General features: G+C 38.5%; 1 protein-coding gene across 2 annotated transcripts in view; it reads left to right on the forward strand.

Moving 5' to 3' along the window:
- Positions 1 to 1,368: 1,368 nt before the first annotated feature.
- Positions 1,369 to 13,658, forward strand: part of DISP1 (dispatched RND transporter family member 1) — a 201,910-nt gene continuing 189,620 nt past the window's right edge. The window contains exon 1 of one of the 2 annotated variants that reach the window (XM_029227924.1): positions 1,369 to 1,449. The gene's annotated coding sequence lies outside the window, so the exon portion shown is untranslated. The remainder of the gene's footprint in view (positions 1,450 to 13,658) is intronic. The other variant, XM_029227921.1, reaches the window with a different exon arrangement.

Genomic DNA, 13,658 nt, shown 5'->3' on the forward strand with positions numbered 1-13,658 from the left:
GTGCCACCAGGGAAGCCCCCATTTCTTTTTAAAAAGGAAAAATGGGCTCAGTGTGCAAGACGGTATTTATTAAACAGTAGTAGCAAGCAAGGAAATACAGGCAACGGCTCTCATTACTGTAGCTGGTAATGAACTTTCTTCCTCCTTGGCCCATTGATTCCATGGTTCCCTAAGGCTTCAGCTGGCAACTCAGTTGGTTGGGGTGATTTGCCCAATGGGCAACCCCAGGGGTCTGAACCCTGGTGGTCCTGCCTTTATAGAGTTGTAATCATCCATTGTTTTTAACATCTGGGTATGACAGTTTGAGAAAGCACCCTCACTGGTAAAATGTTCTCTCCGCGATTTTTCAAGTTCTTATTTTTCTTTGATGACTAGGTCAACCATCCTAGTCAACCCCATAACTCAGTATTTTGTCTGTTCCCCTAGAGATACGCACTGATTGCCTGTTACATGGAGTCTAAAGTCCAAATCTCTTAGCATAATACACAACAGTCTTCCTGATCTGGCCTTGCCTCCTTTCCTTATGCTTCCTCCTGCCTCTCTGATCGCAGACCTTGCTAAATTAACTGTACCCTCCTCCAGCTCTCTGATTCAGCCAAGCTCTCTCTGGCATCCTTCTCCTCTGCATGCCCTTCCCCACCTTGTCTGACCTTTAACTCTTATTCATCATTCATTTCGGTCTCAACGGAGGAGCCATTATCTTTAGAGTCTTGGGTCAGCCCAGCTCCCTGCACCACACGACTGCCTGCAGCACGGCCATAGTTCCTCTGATGCTCGATGGTTTCATTGCACTTGTTTGCCCATATATCTGTCCCTGTACTACCTTAAGCTTCCCGAGGAACAGGTCGTTGTTTGATTTATTCTCTGCCTGGTTCATTGCCGTTAGTGCCTCCCTCGCTCCATAAAATAGGGGCTTTCGTCTGTTTACAGCCTACTTGTTTAATGAGTGATATATAGCAGGTGATAAAAATTTGGATTAAGGAATGAAGCAATACTGCCTTGCGGTGTGATTAACCTCTGTTTATATTTTTGTCAACTTTCAACTAGATTGTGAGGGCAGGGGTCAGTGTCTGAGTCATCTTGCTCCTCCAGGTGCGTGAACACAGGAGACCCTTGATCAACCGACTGCAGGTCGGTTGGCTGATCCGCTGGAAAGAGAAGCAGCAGGGAGAAAGATTTTTGGCGCCTCGGCCCTTCAGGGTAAGCCCTTCTGCTCCCGTCCGTCTCTCCTCCACGAATCCTCTCTGCGATCTAGTGAGACCCCGCTGCCTCGGCAGGCAGAGAGCTCGCGGGGCGGGACTTCCGGTCCCGCTCGCGAATGCCTTCCGGCGCGAGGCGGAAGCCCGGCTCCGGGTCCTGATCGGAGCCGGAGAGTCTCAGGCACTTGTCTCCTCAGTGGATGCCTCTCCGCCCCGCTGCCGCCCCGCGCCGCGGGACGGGGGAGACCGGGTAGGGACGGGAGAGTCGGGACACCTCGCGCGGGCAGAGGGAGAACCGGGACCCCAGGTTTGAGGGAGGGGACCAGGATTGGGGGTCGGGGGACGGGGGCAGCCCTGAGGGCAGCCGTGAGGGGCTGAGGAGGGAGGCACCGGGGACCCTGAGGCCGAAGAGGCCCTGAGAAGGGGAGGGGGGTGGCGGGTGACACTGTGCAGGAGGCATCTCGGAGGAGAGCAGTCCCACTTGGGGGAGTGTCCCGGCACTTGGCAGATTGTCTGTGAGGGTGGCACGAGTTGGCGAGGGTTGACTTCCAGGGGAGGTTGGAGAGGAGGGAGGCAGTCCTTCTCTGAGGGTCGTAGATGAGAAGGACGTCTTGACCTAACGGATCAGAAAGATGACCAGCCACCTACGGGATGCTGAACTCGTATTGCCTCCTTTGCAATTAATGCTGGCTTTTTGATGTGCCTTTTAAAAAAAAATTTTTTTTTTAACCTGTGTGGATTTCGGGGAAGAATTTACATTCCCAGGGAAAACTGGAACTCTTCCTCACCCAGGTCCAACTTATGCTGCATTTCTTTGTGAAACAGATAGTGCTTTAAAGTTGTCTTCATACCAGCAAACCAACCAAAGTTTTCCTTTTGGAATCTTCTCTACCTTGCGGAGTTTAGGTTATTTCCTTTGTCATGGAATGAACTTGTAAATGCGTTTGGAATTACAGTGATAATTACATGGAAAGGCAGTGCCGTCACGTTTGCAGTTACTATTCATTGTTTTTCTGCCTAACTTTCTAATATAGTTTTACTAAAAGTTATCCTGTTGTATTTAGTTTTTGAGTTTAACCAGTAAAGGCAATTTTAGATTAGGGTGCAGCCAATTACTAGCAATTCCTGTGGATTTACTGTTACTTTTTATTTCTGCTACAAAGAAAACGTATATATTTGCCATTGGTAGATTGTTAAAAAATATTGATAACCCAAGTTCTGTTGTTATATACACATTAGCATATTTAGTTTTCCTCATTGGCCATCGTGTACTATGTGGGCTCACCTTTATCATTACCAGAGGTTATTATTAATTTTAGTTACTGTCTACATTTTATTCATGTTTTATTGACTTGCAATTAATATGTACTTCCTAATCTACATCATATAGTATCTCACTTCTGCATAATTACAAAGACTGTTTTAGCTTTAGATAGATGGCAAATTTGTATTTTTGTCACAAATGGGGTGAGGTACCTAGGGAGAGCCCTAACATTGTCATTGGTGGACGGTGATATCTGATGGTTGAATCTTTTGCTTGTTTCAAGTGTTTCATATTTCAAGTGTTAACATTTTTTATTTTTAAAACTACTGTATTGGTTACAGGTATCTTTTAGATCTGATTTGGTGGTCTGTCTTGCTCTAATTCAAGTAAACTAGAACAGTTTATGTTTATTGATGGCTTGGTGTCTTGCTAGCTTGTAAACTTTTTTCCCCTAGCTTTAATGAGACATAATTGACAAATCAAAATTGCATATATTTAAGGTGTACAACGTGATGATTTGATATACACATATATTGTGAAATGATTACCACAATCAAGCTAATTAACAAACCATCACTTCACATAGTTACTAATTTCTCTTTTTCTTTTTGTGGTGAGAACACTTAAGATCTACTGTCTTAACAAATTTAAAATATACAACATAGTATTATTAACTATAGCTTATAAACTCTTGATGGCCTTGAAAATTTATGCTTGAGTAAGATAGATCATTTCCTTATGTTTAGGGGCACAGCTGATACTTAAAAGTGGAAAGTATCGCCTAAACATAAACAATGCTGTAACATGGAAGTGAGCAAATTGAATAGTTTTTCAAATTAGAAAGTGAAAAGATGACACTGACCTTTAAAGTTATTCAATTAACTGGTATGTAGATTTCTATATGTCATAATCTTATTTCTTTAAAGTAGACAATACTGTTTTTCTGAAAGGTTGATCTGATTTTTCTATATAATCTTGATTTAAAAATGTGTTCTTCCCCCTTTTCCCTTGGTTTTGGGAGAAAGCCCGTAGGCCATTAGATGTTAGTTCATAGGAGAGGATGTGATCATGTTGAAACACAAGAGCCCTGCATTCTGTGGCAAGTTTCTAATTATATATCTGAGTAGTATGTTTGAAATTTGATTGCCTTGTGTTCTGGATAATCTTTGGAATTTTTGTTATTTGTTCTAATTGTTGAGTACGTTTCTTAGCCTTCTCTAGATAAATTCTGTTTATTCTGTAGGATTTAGATGTATTTAACAGTTTAACCAAGGGTGGCATTTTTTTTATCAGGGTGCAGCAAATTACTAGTTATTCTTATGGATTTACTATTTCTTTTTATTTCTGCTGCAGTGAAATATGTATCTGTGTATTGGAAGAACGATTAAAACAGCTGTAGTCAAAAGTGTCTTCATATACACATACTAGCACATTTTGTTTTCTTTAATAACCTGTTTGTAATATGTGAAGTAACTTGCTATATTGAGTTTTTGGTTCTGTACTCTCTGCTTATCAATTTTATTGTTATCTAGTCCATTTTCAGTTATCTGCATACCCTAGTGAGAAAGGCATTCCCTGCCTTTTGATAGAATCGGGAGGATTTGTTACAGCTGAGGAACACAGCTGGACAGGGAGATACCAAGCAGAGTGCTGTCGATCTGCTGATTTACCATCCAGCTGCTGCATTGCCTTTGATGCAAGATGGCCCTCAACAAGATTGGCCGAGACATAGTCGATCCCTTCTTTTAGTATCTCTTTTTGTCCTTTTCCGTTCGCTGAGTTAGACCTTTTTTCTCATAGTGTCTAGGATGACCTGGCCCTCAAAGTGTGATGCAGGGCGTTTAGAGCAGCCATAAAGGACTGCAGTTATGTTAGTAGAGCCTTGTCTATTCTGCTGAGTCTGATCCCATAAGTCTTGGCAAATTTTCCAGCCTCCAGGCATTAAGTGATGGCTGTGAACCATTTGTTTACATTATTGTCGTTTGAAAAATAGTTTTAATACTAAATCATAATTGATCTGGATTATATAAATGGACTCTACTTAGTTTTGTTTTGAGTGAGGCATCACATTAAATTATATATGAGCTTTTCTATTAAAGCGATAATGATATACCTCACAATTACAAATACTGTAGAAAATACACTGATTACCTTTAGTCTTTGTTGTTGTTATTATTAGTTTTGTTTTTAATTTGAGATCCTGAGGAAAAGAAAGACTATTGGATAAAAGATTTTGGCAGAGGTTGGGAAGGCTGACCATTACTGGTGACATACTAAGGGGTGATGTTTGGAGCTGTCTGCAGTGGTTGGAAGGAGTGTCTCAACACTAAGGTTGTTTCTAATTGCCAGTGCCTGGTGATGATAAAAGGCAGAAAGACTTTTAGTTGCTTTTATTATTGTTTTAAAATACCCTACAGACAATGTGCTCCCTCTTTGCCTGCAGCTGGCTGGGAAAGAAATCCCTCCCACCTCTCCCACCTCCTTGAGAATGACCTGGCAGAGGCTGGGAAGTCAAAGTTTATACAGTTATTAGGAGTCTTGGAGAGGTTTGAGGGAAAGGTTGAAATGTGAATAAAAAACAAATACTGAAGTTTATTTTCAAAATTGAGAGGATGAAGGCATGGAGATTGATGAGAACATTGTATATGTGAGAAAACCAACCACTGTATATGCGTGAAGGTGTCTTAATTACAGCAGAGGAGGGAGGGCAGGCCCTAGGAAGTGATACATAATCAAGTTCTAGACTTCCCCATAAGCACTAGTAAGATAAGAAGTATCATTCAACTCCTAATATTTTAAACCTAAATGATGACTATTTCACAGTAATTGAATAAAGTTGCAAAAATCAAGATAGTACAGGGAACCACCTGTATACCCTTTATTCAGATTCACCTATTTTTAACATTTTATCTCATTTGCTTTATCACTTAAGAATAAGAGCACTTCTTTTTTTTTTTTAACATCTTTATTGGAGTATAATTGCTTTACAATGGTGTGTTACTTTCTGCTGTATAACAAAGTGAATCAGCTATACATATACATATATCCCCATATCTCCTCCCTCTTGCATCTCCCTCCCACTCTCCCTTTCCCAGCCCTCTAGGTGGGAGATATGGGGATATATGTATATATCAGCACCAGCTGATCTCCCTATGCTATGCGGCTGCTTCCCACTAGCTATCTATTTTACGTTTGGTAATGTATATACGTCCACGCCACTCTCTCACTTTGTCCCAGCTTACCCTTCCCCCTCCCTGTGTCCTCAAGTCCATTCTCTACATATGTGTCTTTATTCCTGTCCTGCCCCTGGGTTCTTCAGAACCTTTTTTTTTTTTTAGATTCCATATATATGTGTTAGCATATGGTATTTGTTTTTCTCTTTCTGACTTCACTCTGTATGACAGATTCTAGGTCCATCCACCTCACTACAAATAACTCAATTTCGTTTCTTTTTATGGCTGGGTAATATTCCATTGTATATACGTGCCACATCTTCTTTATCCATTCATCTGTCGATGGACACTTAGGTAGGTTGCTTCCATGTCCTGGCTATTATAAATAGAGCTGCAGTGAACACTGTGGTACATGACTAATAAGAGCACTTTTGATTAAAGTAGAAAGCTCATATAAAATATACTCCCAAGTTCAACTGCTAACTTTATTTCTTTTCCTAATAAACAGTTATTTATTGGTTCTAATTCTCTGAGTTCTAGTGCTGGAAAGGACCTCGGGAGACAATGTGATTTGACTCCCTTAAGGCTAGTAAATGTTGACCAATCAGGACAGGTAGATTTTGAATTCTAAATGTCCATAGCCTCTTCCAGGGTCTTATCATCTTGACAGGTAGGATTCCTTTGTCTTTTTGTTGCTTTGTGGCTTATACATTTTCATTTGATGAAAACAAGCATGTAAAATGTTACTCCCTAGACCTAACTGAAATCTCCCTTGCATTCATTTAAATCCACCTCTTCTCATTCTGAATCTTGTTTCTTCTTCCTGTAGAAAACAACTGAACAACATCCTTTTTAAGAACACACAACCTATTCTATAATAAATACCTTTTACCTTTCCTTGGGTAAGACTTTTTTTCATGAGGGTTTCTACCTAAAACATGCTTTCTATCTCTTTAGTCAAGTTACAAGGCTTTATCTTGGTTGATCTATTAGGATTCTAGGTTTTTCATATCCTTTTTCTTTTAAATTTATTATTATTTTTTTATACAGCAGGTTCTTATTAGTTATCTGTTTTATACAAATTAGTGTGTATATGTCAATCCCAATCTCCCAATTCATCCCCCCCTGCCACCACTTTCCCCCCTTGGTGTCCATACGTTTGTTCTGTACAGCTGTGTCTCTATTTCTGCCTTGCAAACTGGTTCATCTGTACCATTTTTCTAGATTTCACATATATGTGTTAATATATGATATTTGTTTTTCTCTTCTGACTTACTTCCCTCTGTATGACAGTCTCTAGGTCCATACACATCTCTGCAAATGACTCAATTTAGTTCCTTTTTGTGGTAGAGTAATATTCCAATGTATATATGTACCACATCATCTTTATCCATTCATCTGTCTGTGGACATTTAGGTTGCTTCCACGACCTGGCTATTGTCAGTAGTGCCGCAATGAACATTGGGGTGCATGTGTCTTTTTGAATTACAGTTTTCTCTGGGTATATGCCCAGTAGTGGGATTGTTGGGTCATATGGTAATTCTATTTTTAGTTTTTTAAGGAAACTGCGTATTGTTCTCCATAGTGGCTGTATCAATTTACATTCCCACCAGCAGTGCAAGAGGGTTCCCTTTTCTCCACATCCTCTCCAGCATTTGTTGTTTGTAGATTTTCTGATGATGCCCATTCTGACCGGTGTGAGGTGATGCCTCATTGTAGTTTTGATTTGCATTTCTGTAATAATTAGTGATGTCGAGCTGCTTTTCGTGTGCTTCTTGGCCATCTGTACATCTTCTTTGGAGAAATGTCTATTTAGGCCTTCTGCCCATTTTTTGATTGTTTTTTTTTTTTTTTATATTGAGCTGCATGAGCTGTTTATATATTTTGGAGATTAATCTTTTGTCCATTGATTCGTTTGCAAATATTTTCTCCCATTCTGAGAGTTGTCTTTTCATCTTGTTTATAGTTTATAGAAAGTTGTTAAACTTTCTTTTAAGTTTCATGTGGTCACATTAGTTTATTTTTGTTTTTCTTTCCATTACTCTAGAAGGTGGGTCAAAAAAGATCTTGCTGTGATTTATGTCAAAGAGTGTTCTTCCTATGTTTTCCTCTAAGAGTTTTATAGTGTCCAGTGTTACATTTAGGTCTTTATTCCATTTTGAGTTTATTTTTGTGTATGGTGTTAGGGAGTGTTCTAATTTCATTCTTTTACATGTAGCTGTCCAGTTTTCCCAGCACCACTTATTGAAGAGGCTGTCTTTTCTCCATTATATATCCTTGCCTCCTTTGTCATAGATCAGTTGACCGTAGATGCGTAGGTTTACCTCTGGGCTTTCTATCCTCTTCCATTGATCTATATTTCTGTTTTTGTGCCAGTACCATGTTGTCTTGATTACTGTAGCTTTGTAGTATAGTGTGAAGTCAGGGAGTCTGATTCCTCCAGCTCCATTTTTTTCCCTCAAGATTGCTTTGGCTATTCAGGGTCTTTTGTGTCTCCATACAAATTTTAAGATTTTTTTGTTCTAGTTCTGTAAAAAATGCCATTGGTAATTTGGTAGGGATTGCATTGAATCTGTAGATTGCTTTGGGTAGTATAGTCATTTTCACAAGATTGAGTCTTCCAATCCAAGAACATGGTATATCTCTCCATCCGTTTGTTTCATCTTTGATTTCTTTCTTTCTTTTTTTTTTTTTGCAGTACACAGGCCTCTCCCATTGCAGAGCACAGGTTCCAGACGTGCAGGCTCAGCGGCCATGACTCACAGGCCCAGCCGCTCCGCGGCATGTGGGATATTCCCAGACCGGGGCACGAACCCATGTCCCCTGCATTGGCAGGCAGACTCTCAACCACTGCACCACCAGGGAAGCCCTCATCTTTGATTTCTTTCATCAGTGTCTTATAGTTTTCTGAGTACAGGTCTTTTACCTCCTTAGGTAGGTTTATTCCTAGGTATTTTATTCTTTTTGTTGCAATGGTGAATGGGATTGTTTCTTTAATTTCTCTTTCTGATCTTTCATTGTTAGTGTATAGGAATGCCAGAGATTTCTGTGCATTAATTTTGTATCCTGCAACTTTACCAGATTCATTGATTAGCTCTAGTAGTTTTCTGGTGGCGTCTTTAGGATTATCTATGTATAGTATCATGTCATCTGCAAATAGTGACAGTTTTACTTCTTCTTTTCCAATTTATATTCCTTTTATTTCTTTTTCTTCTCTGATTGCCGTGGCTAGGACTTTCAAAACTGTGTAGAATAATAGTGGTGAGAGTGGACATCTTTGTCTTGTTCCTGATCTTAGAGGAAATGCTTTCTGTTTTTCACCATTGAGAATGATGCATGCTCTAGGTTTGTTGTATATGGCCTTTATTATGTTGAGGTAGGTTCCCTCTCTGCCCGCTTTCTGGAGAGTTTTTTTTTTTTTTTTTTTTCTGGAGAATTTTTATCATAAATGGGTATTGAATTTTGTCAAAAGCTTTTTCTGCATCTATTGAGATGATCATATGGTTTTTATTCTTCAATTTGTTAATATGGTGTATCACATTGATTGATTTGCATGTATTGAAGAATCCTTGCATCCCTGGGATTAATCCCACTTGATCATGGTGTATGATCCTTTTAATGTGTTGGATTCTGTTTGCTAGTATTTTGTTTCATATCCTTTTTAAAGTTTGGTGAACAGAGCTTAGAAGACTCTGATCAATGTAGAATAATAACAATGATAATTTATGTATAAATTATTTAGTCAGTGTGTTTCTTATACAGTCATCTGATCCTTAGGGCAAGACAGGTGGTATCCCTATTTCTGAGGTGGAAAAACCTGAACTACAGAAGGGTTCAGTGACTTGCACTACATCCTGTAGAGCTAGGCTGGGTTGGAACTGGGATGCAACCTTAGTCTTCTAACCCTAAATCCAGTGCCCTTTTCCACTGCATCTCACTTTGAGTTCCTTATGTACCATGTATTTTTAAATGTACCTTAGAATCACTTTGGCCCTCTCAATTCTTCTCCCCTTTTACCAGCATAACTTGCTATTAGGGAAATAAAGTGCTTGTTGACTTAACTTGTACTTTTTCTTCCGCCCTTAAAATGATATTATTGCAGAATTGGAGTGAACCTGTAGCAGTCTCTTAATCCAATCTTCTACCTGATTTGGGTACCCTCATAACACTTCTTATCCTAGAGGACTTTAGGCCCTTGCCTGAATACATAGAGAAAGAAGGTGTTCACTTCCTTTTTATACAACCTTGGTTTGTTTTTGGGTGGCTCAAGTTATAAGGTTATTCTTTTATTTATAACAGATCCAAATTACCTGTTGCGTTTTTTTTTATCCATTGGTTTTAGTTATATTAGCCAGAGAAACATAGAAGATCTATTTTTTCTTTTCTATTTAAAATTTTGTCACATATTTAAAAAACTGTCTCTTATTATCTCTTCTTCAGGTTAAATAATGCTAATACCTCGATCTCTCACTATCCTGATTGTCTTATGGATGCTCTAGGTTGTCAGTATTGTGAAAATATGGCTTCTGTAATTGTCTGCACTATTTTAGATGTCTGATCAAGGCAGCAAATAGTGGGACTATTACTTCCTGTAAGGTGGACACCATACTCTTTCTATTACTGTATATTCAATATTATTGAAGTCCAAAATTGCATTAATATTTAAGCAGACATATCTTGCTCTTATAGTAAGCATTTGGTAAGCCAAAGCTCTCCAGATTTTAGCAGGAACTCTCTGTTAGTCTGGTCCCTGCACTTGTATGGCTGATTTTTAAATTGAAATATATGACCTTACACCTACTCTGTATTAAAGTTTTCCTGCCTGTTTTTCAGCAGTCCAGCATTTTAGCCTTTAGAGTTGTATTTTGTTCTTAATATTCTTGTTTGCTTCTTAGCCATCCTTTTCAGCTGTGTCTTCTTCATTTATAATACTTATCCCTTAAAGCTTGTGTTGAGTTGGGGCTGGCTTTGGGCTGATTATAGCTAAATAGCTAATGCGCCTTGTAGGGTTTAGAAGCAGATCATTTGTGGATAATTTTATACAAAGTTTTCTGCAGAGAAGTGTGACAAGTGCTAGTTCTCTGGACCTGGTTGCCTTATTCCCTGGGAGACCCAAGAGTTACTTATAGGCCATTTCAAAGCCTTTATTTTATTTATTTATTTATTTTTACTCCCTACCACTCACTTTTACATGCATGTCTCTGAAGAATAGAAAAAGTAAATCATTAGAATTATGTTCCAATATACCTGTCTCTCTTAGCTCTTAAAACTAAATGTCACCACTTAACCTAGAATAGTTGAAAACTTGATTTAAAGAAAGTTTCTGGGACCTGACCTTGCTTATGTTTATGGTTTTGCTTTGGAGTTTAATCTTTGAACTATGTATGGACTCTTATCGACACTCTAAAGACTTAAAAACTGCCATGAACTATAGAAAGGTTTTAATAAAAGACTTATAGAGGGAAACAGTAATTAGTATTCTTGGAAGCTAGGTTTGCCAATGGCTTTAGTCAATTAATATATGTGTGTATGTATATAACATATATATATAAAATAGATAGACTTATGTGGAGATTATTTCCACTTTTAGTCAATGTCAAACCTTTAAGTTTTAAACTAGCAGTCTCTTATATAGACAGTGCAGATATTGAACATTTCTGCCCTCTTGGAAAATGGACTCTCAGTAGGAGCTTTGTGTCTGTTGCTCAAGGGCAGTTGCTTCAGTGATGACTGGGTTCTTTCATTGACTCTGTTAATCAATGCCAGTTCTCTTCACAATTGGGTAGAAGTAATCACAGCGACAGCTCCAGTGTACTGGAGGACTTAGAGGTCCTAAGCACTTGGCTTTCACAGTCATTTCTTGTATATTTTATAGAGAAGGGAAAAGGAGATATGGAAGCTGCACCTATATTGAGAGATCTAGTGTTTTTCTGTAAAAATGGCTTCAGATAGCCAGTTAAAGTTGTGTTTGAACCCTTGAAGCACATTAGATTTGTTTGCAAATTTTGGGCAAGATTTGTGTCTGTGTTAACGCAATTTGGTCAAAAAGGCTTCATTAGTTTAGATTAGTGGTTCTTAACCTGTCAGAGCCAACACTCTATTTTTATAACAAATGTTTTATAGTCCCTCCTTTACTATCCTGAAATGAATTCGTAGATATACTGCAACTACTTGCAAACCTGACTGCAAAGAAATGAATATAATGTTCTAACTGTAATATAAAGGAGAAATAAAAATAAAGTCATTAAATATACTTTTTAATATGTATATGCTCTACACATACCAAGCGGTTAACTTTTTGTACCTGTGTCTAGAATTACTGTGATGGAAATCATTACAAATGCAGGCTTATTCAGATAAATTGTACTCACATACACTGAATTATATTGCTGTCATTGAGACGATTTTCCAAAATGGTGAATAACTCTTGGCAAAATTCAGAGAAAAGTTAAGTACAGTCTTACTTTGACTTTCAGAGCAGTTACATTTTGGGAGAGCTTAGTGATTATTAAAAATGTGAAAAAGAGAATTCCTGTTTATGTGTTAAATTGAGTTACAGTCTAGGCTTAGATAATTTAAACAGTTTTTCATCCACATCTATTTCTAGTGGGATATTAAAACATCATGGGGGATGTAGGATAATCCTCTGTTGTGCAGTACTGTCCCTAGTGTTGCAGGACATGTGTCATTCCTCAGTACACCAAGTGCCTTCAGTGTCCTCAGTCATTGTCACAACCAAGAAATATTTTCACAAACTTTCAAAACATGCCTTAGGGTTTAAAATTAAACCATATTATTTTTCAGCTTTGTAAACTTAAAGGAAGCCAGTTTCTTTTCAGAGAGAGTGTGTAGAACTATCCTTTTAGATTAGGGATAACAAATATGTTTTAACATCACAATTCTGATTCATTGGAGGTGGTTGTCTTGAGTGTTGTGTTAAAAATTCTGAGGCAAAGGCCAGCCTCAATAGGAAAGAGTATCTGATTGATTAGTCATGTCTGCCATAGGTAGAAGGGGGAATGGCTGCATGGGACAGTTGCCACATATCCCACCTCTGTATAGCTCAATATATCTTAACCCATTGGGTACCAGTACCCCTACCCTATGGGATTTGGGAATATGTGGGGAAAGTTTTGGTTGTCATAGTGATAGGTGTATATTTGTGTAGGTAGCATTTACTCTTCAGGAACCAGAAATGCTAAATGACCCACAGTGCTCTGGTTAGTTCCACACTGTGGGAAAATATCCCATCCTTGAAGTTCCTCATTGAGGAATAACCAATCTAGCTTGGAAAACAGTCTGTTTATGAAACTGTTCTGAGCCAGATGGTCACTGGCACTGGATATAGAGGTGTTTTGGCATTGAATGGGAGTGTACCATATGACCTCCAGGGTCTTTTCCGGCTCCATGATTTCATGAGTCAGAGGTCAGCAAACTATGGCCCAGAGGCCAAAGCTGGTCTGTTTTAGTAAATAAAGTTTTATTGGAATATAGCCATACTCATTCATTTATGTACTGTCATTGGCTGCTTTGGGGCTACAATGGCAGAGTTGAGTAGTTGCCAAAGAGACCTTATGGCCTGCAAGGCCTAAATACTACTGACCCTTTACAGAAAAAGTTTGTAGGTACCTGGTATCAGTAATACTTTTTGAATGGAACCAGCATGTGAACACTATTGAATACTAAATATGTCATTCTTATGTCCTTAATAGTTTCTGTGTATGTTGTGATTCTAGAATATTTTTCTATGTCAGTGTAGCATGGAGGACTAACTAATTGATGGGTCAACAATAAAACTTAGAGTTGGAGAATTTCCAGCTTGGTTTTGCAGATGTCTCTCGATAAAGTAGAGCAAAGTCTACTACTTCTCTTTGTCTGGTTCCTTAATCTTTAAAATTGGGCTGATAAGTGACTTTCTTCACAGTCATGTTATAGTAATGGCTAGTTATGAAACACTTTGAAAGCCATGAAAATGAGAAAAAAAATGAATCTCAGAATCTTCTGAAATCAGTTTTGGAGTTT

This window comes from Monodon monoceros, unplaced genomic scaffold, assembly GCF_005190385.1.
Source record: "Monodon monoceros isolate NGI ecotype Baffin Bay Population unplaced genomic scaffold, NGI_Narwhal_1 Super_Scaffold_18, whole genome shotgun sequence".
NCBI classification, from domain to species: domain Eukaryota; kingdom Metazoa; phylum Chordata; class Mammalia; order Artiodactyla; family Monodontidae; genus Monodon; species Monodon monoceros.